Source organism: Pseudopipra pipra, chromosome 24 (assembly GCF_036250125.1).
Source record: "Pseudopipra pipra isolate bDixPip1 chromosome 24, bDixPip1.hap1, whole genome shotgun sequence".
NCBI lineage: Eukaryota > Metazoa > Chordata > Aves > Passeriformes > Pipridae > Pseudopipra > Pseudopipra pipra.
The window spans coordinates 5,792,592-5,810,351 of NC_087572.1; the positions used below are offsets into that span (position 1 = coordinate 5,792,592).

General features: G+C 51.9%; 1 protein-coding gene across 7 annotated transcripts in view; it reads left to right on the forward strand.

Moving 5' to 3' along the window:
- Positions 1-17,760, forward strand: part of HIVEP3 (HIVEP zinc finger 3) — a 300,052-nt gene that overhangs the window by 155,004 nt on the left and 127,288 nt on the right. The gene's annotated exons all lie outside the window — the stretch shown is intronic.

Consider the following 17,760-nt stretch of genomic DNA (forward strand, 5'->3'; position numbering starts at 1 on the left):
AGCCTGGAGAAAAGGAGGCTCAGGGGGGACCTTCTGGCTCTGCAACCCCCTGACAGGAGGGGGGAGCCGGGGGGGGTCGGGCTCTGCTCCCAGGGAACAAGGGACAGGAGGAGAGGGAACGGCCTCAGGCTGTGCCAGGGGAGGGTCAGGTTGGACATCAGCAGGAATTTCTTCACAGAAAAGGTGATTAGATGTTGGTAGGGGCTGCCCAGAGAGGTTTGGAGTGCCCACCCCTGGAGGTGTCCCAGGAAGGCCTGGTTGTGGCACTCAGTGCTCTGGGCTGGGGGACAAGGGGGGCATCGGGCACAGGGGGGATCCATGGGCTGGGAGGGCTTTTCCAACCTCAAGCATTCTGTGATTCTGTGATTCATCAGTACTAGATCTGGTTGTTGTATCGTGGGGATGGGGAATCATAGAATTTTTTGGGTTGTGAGGGACCTTAAAGCTCATCCAGTGCCACCCCCTGCCATGGGCAGGGACACCTTCCACCAGCCCAGGTTGCTCCAAGCCCCGTCCAACCTGGCCTCGGACACCTCCAGGGATCCAGGGACAGCCACAGCTTCTCTGGGCAAGCTGATAAGAAAATGTGGGTGTTACATCATGGGGGAGAGGATGCCAGGAAACCTCTCCCTGTGACTGCCCTTTGACAGTGTAAAACCCACTGCAAGTGTTGTCTCCAGCTCCCACCACAGGGAAACCTCATCTGGAAGCTGGACACGGGCAGACCTGGGGTGACAACGTTGTGCTGGAAGTATTTTATCATTTGCTGGTTGGGGCAGCACAACAACATTGGAAGGGGTTTGTTTGAACAATGTCAGTGCATAAACTCAATTTCCCCCCCCCCCCCCAAACTCTGCAGGAAACATTACTGAGACGAGTGGGGAACAACAGCTGGTTTTGGGTTTGCTGGCATTAATTGAGATGGATGTGAAGGATTTCTATAAATCAGCGCAGCATTTCCAAGGGGTGACTCACTTTGAAGATGCATCACAGTGACAGTGAATCCAATACACCTCGATCAATACCAAAGACACACTGCAAAGGTACAGAAGATACACTGGGCTTGTTATTTAATCTGCTTGGGAAGTGCAAGAGCACGTGGCCTCCAACAGATAGATCTTACATTTAAAAACACTGAGCCTGTTAACACAGTGCATAATTAAGCCCTGGAATTCATTGCCAAGGAAAATCTTTGAGTGGATTTTTCATAACATTTAAAAAAGAGACAGCCACGTCTATTATTAATAAAACCAGACACGGATCTGTTCTGTGAGATGGAGAAAAAAGAGAGGCTGCTTCAGAAACAGTCCTACATGTGCAAGTCAAACACTGCCTGGTGAGGAGGCTTTTTTTCCCCCCTTTGTGTCACTGTTCTGCTCTGATTTGCACCTGCCTTTGAAGTGCTGCTGCCTGGGGCTGGGGGAGGTGCCTGCGGAGCTGGGAGATCCTTGGGAGGTCCTGCAGCTCCAGCCAGGAGATTAGGGAGTGCTGAGATAAACCCGGGGTCACCTGAGGCACTTCTGAAGTGCTGGTGCTGTTTAAGGTCACAGAAGGAAAAAAAAAAAAGGTGTCAAGTCTTGTAGCCACGGGGGTGTTTTTGTAGGGTTTGTCTGTAAACAGCCCGGTGTGGGGCTCAGGGATGGCTCTGTGTCTGAGCTGCAGTTGGTTTGCTCCTGAGATCTGTAAGAAAAGCTGGAGGAGGGAGCAGGCCAATAAAAGTGGCTGCCAGCAACCTCAGAGTGTTCCCGGGCTCTCACAATCCCCACTCTGTGCTGGGGTTAAACCAAGCAAAATCCAGGGAGAAGGGAGATGGGACGAGTCTTTTCTAACCAAATGGGTGCTCTGTGTTGGCCCTTTGTGTGCAGGCAGAGCTTTGCTCCCTGATTCCTTTCTTTCTTAATCAGCTTTACGTGAACCCATGAGCTGCAGTGACCTGTCCATGGCTTCTGTGGGGCCAGTTCATGGTCACAGAGCCACAGAGTCATGGAGTGGTTTGGGATGGAAGGAAACCTCAGGGTCATCTCATTCCAACCTCTGCCAAAGGCAGGGACACCTTCCACTGTCCCAGGTTGCTCCAAGCCCTGTCTAGCCTGGCCTTGGACACTTCCAGGGATCCAGGGGCAGCCACAGCTTCTCTGGGCAACCTGTGCCAGGGCCTCCCACCCTCACAGGGAAGGATTTCTTCCCACTATCTCATCTAACCCTGCCTGCTGGCAATGGGAAGCCATTCCCCTTGTCCTGTCACTCCAAGCCCTTGCCCAAAGTCTCTCCCCATCTTTCTTGCAGGCTCCCATCAGGTCCTGGAAGGCTGTAATTGGGTCATCCTAGAAACTTCTCCAGGTTGAACAATCCCAGTTCTCTCAGCCTTTCCTCCCAGCTGAGCTGCTCCAGCTCTCTGATCCTCTTGGGGCCTCCTCTGGACTCTCTCCAGCAGCTCCATGTCCTCCCTGTGCTGTTCCCAGGGCTGGGGCAGCTCTGCAGGGGGGTCTCACCTGAGGGGGCAGAGGGGCAGAATCCCCTCCCTCTGGTGTCCCCTCACACACCTGTGATCCCCTGGGTATGAACATTTCCCGTTTGCTGAGGGTGTCCATGGCTGGGTCCTGTCCTGTGTGGGGCAGGGAGAGGAGCTGGGCCTTGAGGGGAGGCAGAGGTGGGATGTGCTGGTCCTGACCACACTCCTGCCCGTGGGCACTTTCTGGGACCTTGAGCCACTGTGTGGGTCTGGGGGCAGCCTTGGGATGTGGTGGAGCCAACGTGTACCTCTTGCTTCCCTCGCTCTGGCCCCCAGCAGCCTCTCCTGGCTCCAGCAGTGCAGGGGTGAAGGTGTGTGAGGGCACGGCCACACTCCCACAGTGACCACAGTGGGGTGAAAATCCCAGTGCAGGGACGGGGCCGTGTCCATGAAAGGCCCTTCGTGGTGTTCAGACTTCCCCAGGGCCAGCAAGGGCTGGGGCAGGGGAGCCCCGGGGCTCCTCAGGGTCACACAAGTCCTGGGCAACCTGCCCGGGGTGGCCCTGCAGGGGGTTGGAGCAGATGATGGCCTGAGGTCCCTGCCCAGCCCAGCTCTGCTGTGTCAACGTGCCTGGGAAGGAGCTTCCCCTTCCTGGGCACAAGTCAGGAATTCAAAATAATTATCCAGTGACTCTGCCATCAGTGCCTGGCCTCTGGAGAGCCACCTCCACGTGTCTGCTGCTGCTGCTGCTGTGACATGGGACATGAGAGGGCTCTGAGTTCCCTTCCAGGCCCAAACATTTGAGGGTTCTGTGAGGAGCTCTTGACTCCTGTGTCCCACCCCCCAGTCCCACAGGGACTCCACTTGACTCATCTCCAGGCTTTCCCAACTGTGCCCTGGGGCTGCAGCTCTGCTGGCACAGCCCTGGCAGGAGCCAGGCAGGGTGTCCCTTCCTCTGAGCCCGTCATTTGGGTCTCCACCTGGGTCCATTTTGTCCTGTGCTCCTCTGAGCTTGTGGAGATGGGCCTGGGATGGGCTGGTGGCTCCTGGGATGGCCTGGGAGGAGCTGGGCAGGGTGAGATTTGATTCCCCTGCCTGCCACGGCCTCTCTGTTCACATTTTGGGACAGTAAAGTCTCAGCTTTCCCTCTACTGCTTTTCCTCCATGTCCTGGGAAGTGCCTACTCAATTTTCCTTCTCTGTCATCCCTCTGGGCTGGGCTGTGCTGCTGCATCCCACTGGTTGATCTTGGACAACAAACCCTGGCAGAGCAGGTCACCTTTGTGTGCCTTGAATTAAAATCACAGAATCCCTGAATATCCAGAGCTGGAAACCTGGGAGATGCCTGGCTCTCCCTTCCTGCTGATGTGGCCTCTGGGAGGTGATGTGCACATTTACCAGCTGGAGAAAACACAGTTTTCAAGCTCATGATTTCTTTTAAACCTTTTCCTTGAAGTTTGTGTCGCTTCCAAATATCTACACTTAAAAGAAGATTTAAAAAAAAACCCAGACAACAAAACCTTGAGTCAAAGCTCCCAGCTCCAGGTCTCTGGGATATTTGAGAGCCAGCCCTCTCCAAGGAACACCTGAGGAACCTGCTCCTCTTCCTCTTCCTCCCTGGCTGTGGCAGTCCTGGGAATGGCAAGATTCCAGGGAATCCTGACACACCTCAGCTCTCAACACTTTGTTCTGACCCTCAGGCTGGGAAAGTGTGTCAGAACATCCTTCAAGTTAATCCTGTGCTCCAGCACCCTCCCAAAGTGGGGTTATTCTCTCACTCAAGCCCCAAAGCTGGAGGTGAGGAGAGACAAGAGGGGAACCTCAGTAACTTCACCCTGCAGGTTTGAAGTTGATTTTCTGCCAAAACATCATTAATTTGTGCCATACCAGAGATTAAGCCTTTTCTGTCAGGGCTCAGTGCTGATTTGCAGGTCTCACTGCAGAGCTCCATTAGCTCAATTTACCTTTCTCTTCCAAGACAGTTTTAGCACTAATTGACCAGAATTCAAACCAGCTTTTTCTCCTGGTAATGTGGGTTCATTGCTTATAATTGACCTGCTTTTCTGGCAGTGAAGGGAGCTCCAGCAGCCAGCATATACTGTGTGACTGCAGCCTGTAATTACTCAGATTTAAGCCCTTGAAGGAAAATTTTAGGAGCTTTCTCTGCTGAATTGAAACTGTAAAATAATATATATAAAAGGAAAAAATTCCAAGCTAGTCTTTTAAACAGCCAAGCAGAGTCAGGGGGGAAACTCAGCATTTTTGGTGGCACAGTCCAGCTTTCTGGAGATTATGGTTTGGGATCTTCTGGCTGGATGACCAGGGAAATGATTTTTAAGTCCCTCTCTGGGAGTTGTTGGTTGCAATGGGTGGGACAGAGGTACCCAAGCAGTTTTTCCAACCTAAAAGCACAATGTCCCAAAGAAACCCCAAGGTTTGGTGGTGCCATTGATTTGTGCAGCAACTCCAGCTGCTGGTACCAGCCCCCTCACAAAGCAGCACATCCACATCATGCCCTCTCCATCAGCTCCCAGGACACCTCAGTCCCTCTGGGACCCTTTTTTCCCCAGTGGTCTGAGCTGCAGTGACCCCACTGGCTCCCAACAGCTTCACTACCTGCTGACTGGTCCAGCTTGATCTTTGCTAATGATCCCACCCCAAGCCCTGGGCCCAGTCCCACCCAGCCCCCAGACACCCAGACACCCAGAGCAGGGTCCCTCAGCCAGGAAAAGAGTTAGGAATGAGGTTTAATGGAAGACAGGACAGGCTGCACTCACAGGGCAGAGGTGGATGAGAACAGTGACCAGCACTGTTTACTCAGGGATGGGCCTTTTCATCTCCTCATCCCTCTGCTTGACCACATATGTTCCTCCCCAAACCATCCTGCTCCCTCCCTTCCCCAGCTGTGGTTCCTGCCCTGAACATCCCATTGGAAGTGTTGTGCAATCCCCAAATGCCCTGGCCCTGACTCCTGTGTCCCACCCCCCAGTCCCACAGGGGCTCCACTTGACTCATCTCCAGGCTTTCCCAACTGTGCCCTGGGGCTGCAGCTCTGCTGGCACAGCCCTGGCAGGAGCCAGGCAGGGTGTCCCTTCCTCTGAGCCCGTCATTTGGGTCTCCACCTGGGTCCATTTTGTCCTGTGCTCCTCTGAGCTTGTGGAGATGGGCCTGGGATGGGCTGGTGGCTCCTGGGATGGCCTGGGAGGAGCTGGGCAGGGGGAGATTTGGTTCCCCTGCCTGCCATGGCCTCTGTGTTCTCTGTTGTGGGTAAAATGAGGTGCATGACCTAATAGAGCCCCCAGGAGTGGCCAGGACAGTCCTGGCCATGTTTTGGCACAACCTTGCACATCAGTCTCCACCAAAAGGGGATGTGTCCCACCTTTCCTCCTGGGAGTGAGGAGAGCAGGAACAGGTATCTGAGGGAAACAGCAAACCTGCAGTCCAAGATTGTCACACACTGGCACAGGTTGCCCAGGGAGGTCGTGGCTGCCCCATCCCTGGAAGTGTTCAAAGCCAGCTTTGATAAAGGCTTGAGCAACCTGGGCTAGTGGGAGGTGTCCCTGCCCATGGCAGGGGCGTTGGGATGAGATCTTTAAGGTCCATTCCAACCCCTTAACATCCTGTTTGTATGCAGAGAACACCACAAATCTTGCCCTGGAAGGAGGTGAAGTCCTCACACACAGCTCCTCTCAGACAGGGAGCAGCTTTAGTGCTTCCTGCTGAATTTGGGGGCTGCTCGTGCGTGGTGGGTGGTGTTCAAACCTTCCCTTTGGATCAGGATGTAGATTAGAGCTGAGCTGAGAGCCCAGGCCCTCAGCTTGGGGCATTTCTGAGCAGGGGAGTGCCTGAACCTCAGCCCCCTGGGGTATTTTAGGTGCTCCACAGCATCTGGTCAAGTTTAGGCATCTGCAGGGCTCAGCAGCTCAGAGCACGTCTGAATGCACACACAAAGCCAGGCAAAGATGCCAGAGCAGATGAAGAAACATCTGGACATCACCTAAAGCTCCAAGATTTTCCCCATCTTCTGCTGATACCCAGCACAGAGCTTGGCTGAGCTCCAGCAGGAGCTTTTGCTGTTCTCCTGCCTCGCAGGGAAGCACTAACACAGCTGCTGCCACGGAGCCAGGGGGAGAGGGGGAATGGAGAGAGTGGGAAAGACACCTCCCTGTTTAAATTAACCTCTCTGGGATTCTCTTTGGAAGACAGGAAAAATGACAACCTGATTTACAGCAGCCCTTGAAATGCTCTGTGTGCCTGTCCTGTCTCCCTGCATCCAGAAATAAATCATCAGAAACATTCTCCCAGAAATGGACCCTTTTATTTGCCACCATCTGGGCCTGACAGCTCAAACACACTTTTTCAGGCAGCTCTGCCTCTCTGTGTTTCTCCTCCAGACCCCCTGAGCTCAAAGCTTTGATTTTGAATTTAAGCTTTGCTGTTTTTTTCCTCCGTTGGGGTCTCTAAGGGGCTGCAGCTCTTTCATAGTGGGTAGTGCTGTTTAGGGGAGATACAATGGGAAACCTGACAAGTTTCAAAAGCTTCATCCTCCAAAATGATCAGGCTGGGTGTGGATACACCAGCCCTGAGCTCACAAGAGCTGGGGTAGCAGCAAATGGGTGAAGCATCACCCAGTGCTGTGAGGACCAAGATTTGCCTTTGGCACAGATGCAGAAAATGCTTTTCTATCTAAACTAAAACAAAGCATCTGGATTTGTCCTTCTTACCTCATATGACAGAAGAGGTTTAGAGGAAAAGAGGACTACAGAGTATTTAATTTCTTTCTCTGCTCAATAAAATAACCAAAGATAATCCGTTGGCTGATTTCACACCCCTGACACAAAGCTGCACTGGAGAATGAACTTGGAGCAGTTCTAAACATGAAATTATTTTTAAAATCATCACAGTTTGGAAAGTTTGCATTTTTACACAGAGAAAATGTAGGGCAGGACACTGTGCTCTGTGAGGTGAGGAGCAGCACAGCCCCCCTGTCCCCACACTGGGACATGTGAGGTGTTCACAGGCACAGAGCAGGAACAGGGCTGTGCCCTCCTCAGGGAACAGGAAAACTGGGATCCACACAGACTTTGTGCAGGAATAATCCAATTCCCACCATGATTTTCTCAGATGTGGAAAGAAACCCATGGCAGAGGTTCCCAGGGAGGCCCTGCAGAGTCCAGCCCAGCCGGTCCTGCGTGTGGGACAGCCTGGTTTCAACACACGGAAAACCCCAGTGGAGTTTTTCTCCATCTAATAACTAATTGTTTACATAACACAGATCCAGGTCCTGATGTGGGTTATGATCCATCCCAGACCTACCAATTTATTAGGAGGCTCACCTGGATGGAGAAAACCAGGTCTCACCTGAGCTTCCCTCTTTGCAGCTGAACATTTTAAACAGCAAATTAACTCAAGGCAGGTTCTTCCTCCTGATTTCATTTTTCACGTTAAAAAATGGGAAAGATCTTAATTGCATCCCAAGGCAGAGCAGCCAAATCCATGAAATAACTCATCTGTGCACACACACACACACAGAAAACCTGTCTGCAGCATCCTTGCCGTGGATATAAACCCAGGTGACCTTCCCCACCCTCCCCTCCCAGCCCCTGCTCTGAGCAGGAGGCTCTGAAGGCACAGCAGCTCCTGCCTTTGGTCCTTTCCTTTGCCCTGGGAGTGCTGGCTTGCAGGACTGGTGTGGACTGGTATATACTGGTGTGGACTGGTTGGTCAGGAGTCCAGGTCATCCCCATGCCAAGGGCTGCTCTCAGTTTTATGGAGTTTCAGTGCCATTCTCTGCATTCCCAGAAATCTCCATTCTCCTTTCCTAGACTTTTCCCACATCGTGTTTTTCAGGAATGAATCCCCACACCATCTCTGTGGCAAATCCATCACCTTCTTTCAGCTGCTTCTGTGACCCCGAATGCAGGAGACAGAAATAGGACAGCAGGAAAAAAATAAAAATCAGGGAAAAATAACTTCCCGTGGAAAGTAAGTTTCTCAGGGTGGTTGTGAAAACTCCTTTAGCCCTTCACAGGATGCAAGGCCATGGTTTTTACAGGATAGACAGACTAAAACCCCCAATAAACAGTTGTATTAAGAGAGCTGGGATCTTCCCTGTGGACTGTTTGCATGACAAGTGTCCAACCTCAGTTTGGAAGGACTTCAGCCAACTCTTGGCTAAACTGGAATGGTCCTGCCCAGTCCCTGGGGCTGTTCTGGGAGGAGCAGCCGTTCTCAGAGGGCTCAGATCCACCTCTGAGTGCCAGAGGAGCCCCTGCACAACTCAGAGGGGTTCAGTGGAGCTTGACCTTCACCTCCAGCCCCAGTTAGGTTGTAGATCTTGGCTACTTGTCCACATCAACTAATTCCTGGTTGCACAAAGACTTCTGAGCGTCCCAAGCACTTTGGAGCTATTTTTCTGTCTTTGTGCAAACTCATTTTTGGGTTTTCATCACGGCACTGATGAAGTTCAACCAACCAGTGGAACAGGCCTGTCCTTCTCCTCCCTTGCTGTGTCCTCTTGGGTGCAGTTGGATGGCAGAGCCTTCTGGCCACCTCTGGAGAACAGACCTTGCTCTGACCAGGGCTGGCAGCTCAGCTTCTGGAACCACAAACACTGCAGGGGTGATTGAAGATTTCCTGTGACTTTGAGATTTGCTGCAATGATTGCTCAGAGTGTGAGGGGGTCCTTGATACCTTCATTTCACGTGTGCCTGTTTGAATTTATTTTTGTGTGTGACCTGAAGTCTTAATTCCCTAATTTCCTAAGTTACCACGTTGCATTTGGAAGGGTCTTTGTGATGAATTTCCTTGTTTAAGATATTTGGGGTTTTTCTTGGTATGATGTTCATTAGTGAGCGATGTACCAAAGGTATGAATAACACAAATAACCACAGTGAGGGTGGTCAGGTGACATTTCTGGTGGTGTGATGAGGTGTAAAATAATGCACCCTCATGCCCTCACCTCCACACATCCTGTTGAGAGCACGGGACCAGAGCTTCGGGGCAGTGTGAGAGCAGGGTTGGGACTCCTCTTATCTCTCTCTCCAGCTGAGAATTCATCCACTCTCCCTTTGCAGTCAGCAGAGGGGAAAAAAAATGTTCCAGGACATGATTCACCTACTTTAGATGTGTATCTTGCAACCAAGTGAATCAACTCGAGGACTTCCTCCATAAAAGGAGGCGTGAAGGTATTTGCTTTGTAGAAACCCGAAGTTGGGTGAGAGAAATTCCAGGCAGGAAGCAAGTGCAGAGGACAGGCATTAATATATTTTTATTAGCAATAGCTTAGCAGCTTGTGCTGCCAAGAACAGCAGATTGGGGAAAGGTGTGCAGGGTTAAAGCCCCTCAGCCCCTTCTGCTCTGGATTTCAAAGGCTTCCTTTGTGCTTTGGAGGAGCAGGGGGAGTGCCAGACGAGGAGGAACTGCTGGGGGGCTTGGGGTGTTCAAACTAGCAAGGAGCCACAAAGTCTTCCCCAGGCGAGTGAGCTGTGGGAGCTGCTGCCACACTCTGCTGTCCCTGCCCTGTCACTTCAGCCCCTGGTGGGTTCCAGGCCACAGTAAAGAGAATCCCAGAATCCTTAAGGTTGGAAAAGCCCTCTAAGATCATCCAGTTCAATCATGTTCACCTCTAACCCATGTCCCACACCCACCTGTGTTGCAGACCCTTCCAGGGATGGTGACTCCCCCACCTCCCTGGGCAGCCTGGGCCAGTGCCTGACAACCTCTCCATGAAGGAATTTTCCCTAATATCTGATATAAACCTCTCCTGGCACAATCTGAGGACGTTTCCTCAGCAGGGCAGCAGGGGAGGGGGGGATTCTGCCCCTCTGCCCCCTCAGGTGAGACCCCCCTGCAGAGCTGCCCCAGCCCTGGGAACAGCATGGGAAGGACATGGAGCTGCTGGAGAGAGTCCAGGGGAGGCACCAAGAGGATCCCAGGGCTGGAGCAGCTCTGCTGGGAGAGCTGGGATTGTTCACCCTGGGGTGACCTAATGGTGGCCTTCCAGGACCTGAAAGGAACTTACAGGAAAGATGGGGAGAGACTATTGACAGGGGCCTGGAGTGACAGGACAAGGGGGAATGGGTTTAAATTGAGAGTGGGTTTAGGTGGGATATCAGGAAGAAATTGTTCCCTGGGAGGGTGGGGAGGCCCTGGCACAGGTTGCCCAGAGAAGCTGTGGCTGCCCCTGGATCCCTAGAAGTGTCCAAGGCAGGTTGGACGGGGCTTGGAGCAACCTGGGCTGGTGGAAGGTGTCCCTGCCCATGGCAGGGGGTGGGACTGGATGAGCTTTAAGGTCTCTTCCAAGTCAAACCATTTCATGAGTCTAAGAGATTGTTGATTCTTGCTCATAACTCTGCTCCAGAGATGGTCCCTCAGGCACCAGTGCAATGCAGGAGACCACATTGGTTGGGTACAGCAGTCTTCACAATTTTCCTTAATTCTAATTTTCCTAGCCTAGTTAAAGACTTTATTGAATTTTACCTTTGCACAGAGTATTTCAGAGCCATTACTCTGCTGTGAGGTTGCTCAGGACAGACTTGCTGCAGGAACCAGCTTTGCACCACTTCTGACATTATTATTCAGTGACTGCATATTTCTACCCTCACAGAACAAATGCTGCAAATTTGGAGAAGCTGTGCCGAGTGCATTTTCTTAAACATCAAAGAACTGAAATCCTTGCTTTATAAATGAAAAAAAAAAACCTCTCAGATGACTCTTAACTATAAAATTATGGTTGTTGCCTGAATAATGCATCCCCCCTCCCCTTTTATGGTGTGTTTAGGCTGCTCCCTTGAGCTTCCATCAAAAGATGCTGCTTTTAGTGGCCAAAAACAGCCCCTCACGTCCCCACCCCAGGTCCTGGTGGGTTTAGCCACTAATGCAAAACTCCTGAGGATGTTTGGTGAAGGGACACAGTCCACTAATAAAACTCTTTTGGTTTTCTGTGGCTAATTCTGACATGAAAGAGACAATCTGAGCTGGCAAAATGCTGCAAGTGAGAAGCAGAAGGGAGGGAATTTAATGTAATTAATTCAAAGAGCAGCAGAAGCTTCTGGTCGAGCTCTCACCATGGGAAATAATTCTTCCAAGGAAATTCACTGGGGTGTTATTACCTGGCTTCACAGAACTGGAGGATTTGTGGATTCCAGTCCAAACAGGCCCTGCTGATATCACTGTCTTAAGAGATTGAGGAGTTTCTAATTGCTGCTCAATTTACTGCATTTGGGAGAACTGTATTAAAAGCTGTGTGTTTATCCCCAGGTCTAAGCAGACAGGCAGTTTTAGGGGATACAGGAGTGTTTTGTCCCTAGAAAAAGTAAGAATTGGCATTTCCCAGCCCCATCCAGGCCTTGTACTGATCCATCTCATGATACAGCCCCATTTCTAACTGCACATTGGGATTAATCTGGTAACAAGGATGATTTATTTAGTTTTTCTCTTGTTATTCATTATTTTACTTCTTCCTGCGTGTGTTTTTCTCATGTTATTCATCATTTTACTCCTTCCGTGGCCATGTGCAGCATAAACTGTCCTATTTAAATACCCCCCAGAATCTGGGGCCAAACTCAACCTCAGAATTACTCAAAAGAAGATGAACAGGCAAATTGTAGGGAAAACTTCCCTGTGTTTGTGTGTCCACCCCAGTGGCACTGAAGGAGTCTGGGTCCAACAGCCTGGGTGGCCCGGGGGAATATTTAAAACCAGGAACCCAACCTGTCAGTTCAGCTGGAGCAAAGGAACAAACCCTGGAGTGGTGGGGCCATTCCTGGAATTCCACCTGTGCTCCTGTGCCAGGGAGGGACGTTGGGCAGGGAAACCTGAGAGCTGAGTGTGACAGGAGCAGGGAGAGCTGGGCCAAAGGTCCTGGCAGGGCACCCTGCCCACGCTGCCACCTCCTGCTCGGCCTCTGCTCCAGGGTGGGGCCGTGGATTCCCTACCCTGGAAGGGTGGAAGGAGCAGCTTTGCTCGGGGTGTGCACAGAATCCCAGACTGTGCTGAGCTGGAAGGGACCCCCAAAGATCATGGAGTCCAACCCTGAGCCCTGCACAGGCCCAGCCCCAAGAGTCACCCCCTGTGCCCCAGAGGATCAGCCAAACCCTCCTGCAGCTCTGGCAGCCTTGGGGCTGTGCCCACTGCCCTGGGGAGCCTGGGCAGTGCCCAACCAGCCTCTGGGGGAAGAACCTTTGCCTGAGATCCAACCTGAGCCTGCCCTGACACAGCTCCAGCCGTTCCCTGGCTGCTGTCCCTGGTCCCCCCAGAGCAGAGCTCAGTCCCTGCCCCTCCTCTGCCCCTGCCCAGGCAGTTGGAACTGCACTGAGGTCTCCCCTCAGTCTCCTCTGCTCCAGCTGAACACACCAAGTGCCCTCAGTGTCCTCCCATGGCTTCAAATCCAGGCCCTTCCTCTTGGTTTCCTCCCAATCCCAGTGGTGGCAGCACTTGGGTCAATCCTGGTGGTCCCCACTGAGGTGCAGCCCAGGGGGATCCCCCGGGGCACAGCCAGGAGCACTCCCAGGCACACCCTGCCAGGGGAGCATCCACAGCCAGGTGCTGCTGGTTGGGATGTGTGATTTTAAACCTGGAGTCATCCCAGAACTCGGAGCCCGTTGTGCTCCCTGAGGATGGATCCCACATATCCCAGCTCACCTGGCCAAGGTGTGTTCAGGGGGGTCCAACAGCCCCTGTGGCACCACATTCCCTGGGCTGGCTCCGGGATGGACACACTGCTCTTCCCAACAGCTGTGGACATCCCTGATCCAGAGAAATCCCTGATCCATGGAAATCCCTGATCTATGGACATCCCTATCTATGGACAGCCCTGATCTATGGACAGCCCTGATCCATGGACACCTCTGATCCATGGACACTCCTGATCCATCTACACCCCTGATCCATGGACACCTCTGACCTACGGACACCCCTGATCCATGGATACCCCTAATCCATGGACACCCCTGATCCATGGACACCCCTGATCCATCTACACCCCTGATCCATGGATACCCCTGACCTATGGACACCCCTGATCCATGGATACCCCTGACCTATGGACACCCCTGATCCATGGATACCCCTGACCTATGGACATCCCTTACCCGTGGACATCCCTGACCTATGGACACCCCTGATCCATGAACACCTCTGATCCATCTATACCCCTGATCCATGGATACCTGTGACCTATGGACACCCCTGATCCATGGATACCTCTGACCTATGGACACCCCTGATCTATGGGGTGAGGGGATCCTTTAAGGCAGATTTGAACCATATTTTAGGGAAAGTGAATATTTGCACGGGACAGTTGATAATTTCACAGTCAGGAATTACTGGGATTACTTGAAAAGTGTTGTCAGGGTGGAAATTAAGGAGAAACAGGTTTTGGGCAGAACAACTGAATTTTGGTGGCTATTTCTATGGCATCTTTTGGCTTAAAGGCTGACAAATACTTCTGGAATTTATATATATGTATGTATATATATACACACACATATGGTACTGGCAAACAGGAGATGGCTCAGGGATCAGTGGCTGCTTTTAGGAACAGACATTTAGGATGTTTGAGATGAGCAATTTCCAGAGGGACTTGGGAGCTCTCCCAGGTAGGATCAAACCCCCTGATCCAGGAGACACCACGAGGGTAATGTGGGACCATTTAACCTCCTAAAAGCGAAATGCAATTTTATTTCTGTGCTATTTTTGAGGGGAGACGACCCCTGTGTGTCCCTGGAATTTGGAATAGACAGTAAAAGGCTTATTTAATTTTAAATGAATGCTCACTCTGTGTAGACCCCCACCCTGCTGGATGGGAACCTGCTCTGGAATTCCTTGTTCCAGGAGTGTTGGTGTGGGTTTGGGGGTGTTTACCCTCTTTGGGTCAATGTCAGTGGTTTCCAAGCTTTTTTTTTTAACATCTAAATCCCACATATTTTACAGGGATACAGTCATTTCCATAGGAAATTGAAGCTTCCAGGTGCTTTGTTTGATTTTCTTAGTTATAACTCACAAAACCCTTGGAAGCTGCCTCTGGATCCCCAGGGATGCTGGAAATGATTTTAAAATTAATAGGAAGGGAAGGTTTGGGAAGGTTTGGCAAGGCAAGGAAGGGAAGGGAAGGGAAAGGAAGGGAAGGGAAGGGAAGGGAAGGGAAGGGAAGGGAAGGGAAGGGAAGGGAAGGGAAGGGAAGGGAAGGGAAGGGAAGGGAAGGGAAGGGAAAGGGAAAGGGAAAGGGAAAGGGAAAGGGAAGGGAAAGGGAAAGGGAAAGGGAAAGGGAAAGGGAAAGGGAAAGGGAAAGGGAAAGGGAAAGGGAAAGGGAAAGGGAAAGGAAAAGGAAAAGGAAAAGGAAAAGGAAAAGGAAAAGGAAAAGGAAAAGGAAAAGGAAAAGGAAAAGGAAAAGGAAAAGGAAAAGGAAAAGGAAAAGGAAAAGGAAAAGGAAAAGGAAAAGGAAAAGGAAAGGAACATGCTGGAAGGTGTCTGTACCCCTTCTCCCAGTGCCAACAGGGCTGGCAGAATTCCAGGCTGGCAGCCCTGGGACACTCTCTCCTGTCCCCTGGGATTGCACCAGCTGGGTCAGGAGTGGGAACCTGCTCAGGTGCTTGTGCAAAAAACCATAAAAATAGGGTTAAAAGGTGTTCCAGATCCTGCCTGTGGCTGACTCCAGCAGTGAATAAGCATCACTCCTGTCTCTAGGTGAGGTCCCGGGTTTCTCCCAGGGATGCTGAGCAGGGAGGCAGGCAGGGAGCTGCCAGGCTGGGCAGCCCTGAGGGGCTGTGCCAGGGGCAGGGGCTGGCAGGGCCGGCCGGGAGCAGGAACCACGTCAGCCCGGCCACTCTGCTCCTTAATTCCTGCCGTGCCAAAAAGCAGCAGCTCCCTCCCTCCCTCCTTCCCTCCCTCCCTCCCCCCCGGGCGCTGCTCACCGGGATCCGTGAGCTCGGATTACTCAGACTTGGCTGCGAGTTCCGCTCGCAACATATTGTTTGACAAATGTCAATTCTGCGAGGGAAAAAAAAATAATTGAAATGATTTCTCCGAGACAAAGTTTCGGATTTAACGTTGAGCAGATGCTCCGTCTAAAATTAGCATAATGATTCCTCCTGCCTGCTACTTCCCAGGACATGTGTCTTTAATGGAAGTGTTGGAATAATAATGAAACTTCGCAGGGATTTTTTGGATAATTGAAGGTTTTCCTGCACGCTTTTGAAGCGTTGAAGGAGCACGGGGACCTTTGGAATTAAGGAATGCTGGTATTCCCATTTTGCAGATGTGGAAAGGGAGATGTCTGGGATTCCTGAGGTCCAGGATTGAGGGGAGCTGAGCACAGTCGGGGGTTGGAGGGTCCTGGGCAGTCAAATTGGCACTGCCCTTAATAAGGGGTATTATTAATTAGATCATTATTTTTTTTGCTGATGTGATGAGTGAAAAGGGACCTGGGCTTCTGGGGCCACACTATTCCAAATAAAGCCACCTTGGGAAAGGTGCCTGCTGGGATTTCCATGAGCAGGGGGAGCTCAGGTGGCAACGACTGAGCCTGAAACTTCTGAAGGTCTCATTTCACTGGGAGAGATTTACAGTTCAGGTTGTAAAAGGTTGTTAAATATATCTGAAATATGGTGGATTCACAGGTTCCTGCTGCTCCAGGTTCCCCCAGGGCAAGGATGACATGTGAACCATAACTCCCTTTCCCCTCTTCAGTCAGGAGTGTGATGCTCATTCTTGGGCAGAGGGGTTTTAAAATAAGAAAACAGTCATCATATCCTCCCAAATTCCATTTGTGGCCAAGCTCCCCAGTGTCACCAGTGCAGCCACCTCCACTTGCTGGGCTTGCAGGAGGAGCATCTCTTTGCTCTGGTGGATCTGTCCCTGCCAGGGTCCAAAGTGCAGGCTGGGGAGTCCTGGAGAGGAAGGTCAAGACACCCAGTTCTTGTTCCCTGATGGTCTTCTGGTAATTTGGAGAAAAAGTCATTACTGTGTCAGGGGGGTTGTGCCTGAGAGGGGCTCTCAGATCCCTGGCACATCCCTGGAACTTGGACAGAACAATGGAGGGGAGGAGGGATCACCCCAACCCCCCCACCACCAGCTCTGGGACTTGGTCTCTGTGCTCCAACCTCCAGCAAGGTGTTTTTAGGTATTTTTCCCTCAGACAGCACAAATGGCCATTCAGGGCAGGCCACACAAAGGTGTTTTCTAAGTGGTGGTGGCTCCTCTCAGGCACAAGAATGTGGTTTTACTTAAATTGGAAAATGAAGGACCAGGTTCCCCAGAGACTCTTCTTCCCCCTGCAGGGGCAGGAAAACACAGGGTTACATTCAGGCCATGCTGGGCTGTTTTGTGGAAATCCTTTGTTAGAAACCAGCATTTAGGCAGGAAAGGGACTGTCCTGAGGTGGAGGGTGGTTAAACATCATCTCACTCCTCACTGAGGTCAGACCCTTTTCATCCCCTCAGTGCTATGACTGGTCTTCACCTTCCCCTTCCCCTCAGCGTGGCCCAGGGGGTGTAAAAATCCCCCAGGGCCTGAAAAGGTCCCTGTGAAACTCTCCCCACCTCTTTTTTTTTTTTTTTTCCCATTTTGAGCTCTGTTCTGTTTTCCACCATCCCAGCACCATGAACCCCCTCCAGTGCTCTGCACAATTCCAGCTGCTCCCTGAGCTTGTCCCTCTCCTCCCTGCTGATAAAAGGCACCAGCAGAGCCTGGAAGCACAGCCAGGACTTCCAGCTTGGACAGGACTGCAGAGCTGCTGTTGGAGAAACCCTGGGGGAAAGGAGGGTCCCACCAAAGAACCCCTTTCCTCCAGGGCAGGAATTGGGAATTTTCCTATCAGTTCTCCCACTGATTTCCTGGGCAACCATCGACAAGTCATTTCACCTTTCTGTGGGACAGTCCTCCCATCTGGGGAAACTGTCTGGGGACTGAGAACTGGGGTTGGGAGGTGAAAGGCTGGGAGAGCTGGGAGGGTTCACCTGGAGAAGAGAAGGCTCCAGGGAGACCTGAGAGCCCCTGGCAGGGCCTAAAGGGGCTCCAGGAGAGCTGGAGAGGGACTGGGGACAAGGGATGGAGGGACAGGACACAGGGAATGGCTTCCCAGGGACAGAGGGCAGGGATAGATGGGATATTGGGAAGGAATTGTTGGCTGTGAGGGTGGGGAGGCCCTGGCACAGGTTGGGCAGAGAAGCTGTGGCTGCCCCTGGAATCCCTGGAAGCGTCCAAGGCCAGGTTGGAGCAACCTGGGCTAGTGGAAGGTGTCCCTGCCCATGGCAGGAGGTGCAATGAGATGACTTTTGAGGTCCCTTCCAAGCCAAACATTCCATGATT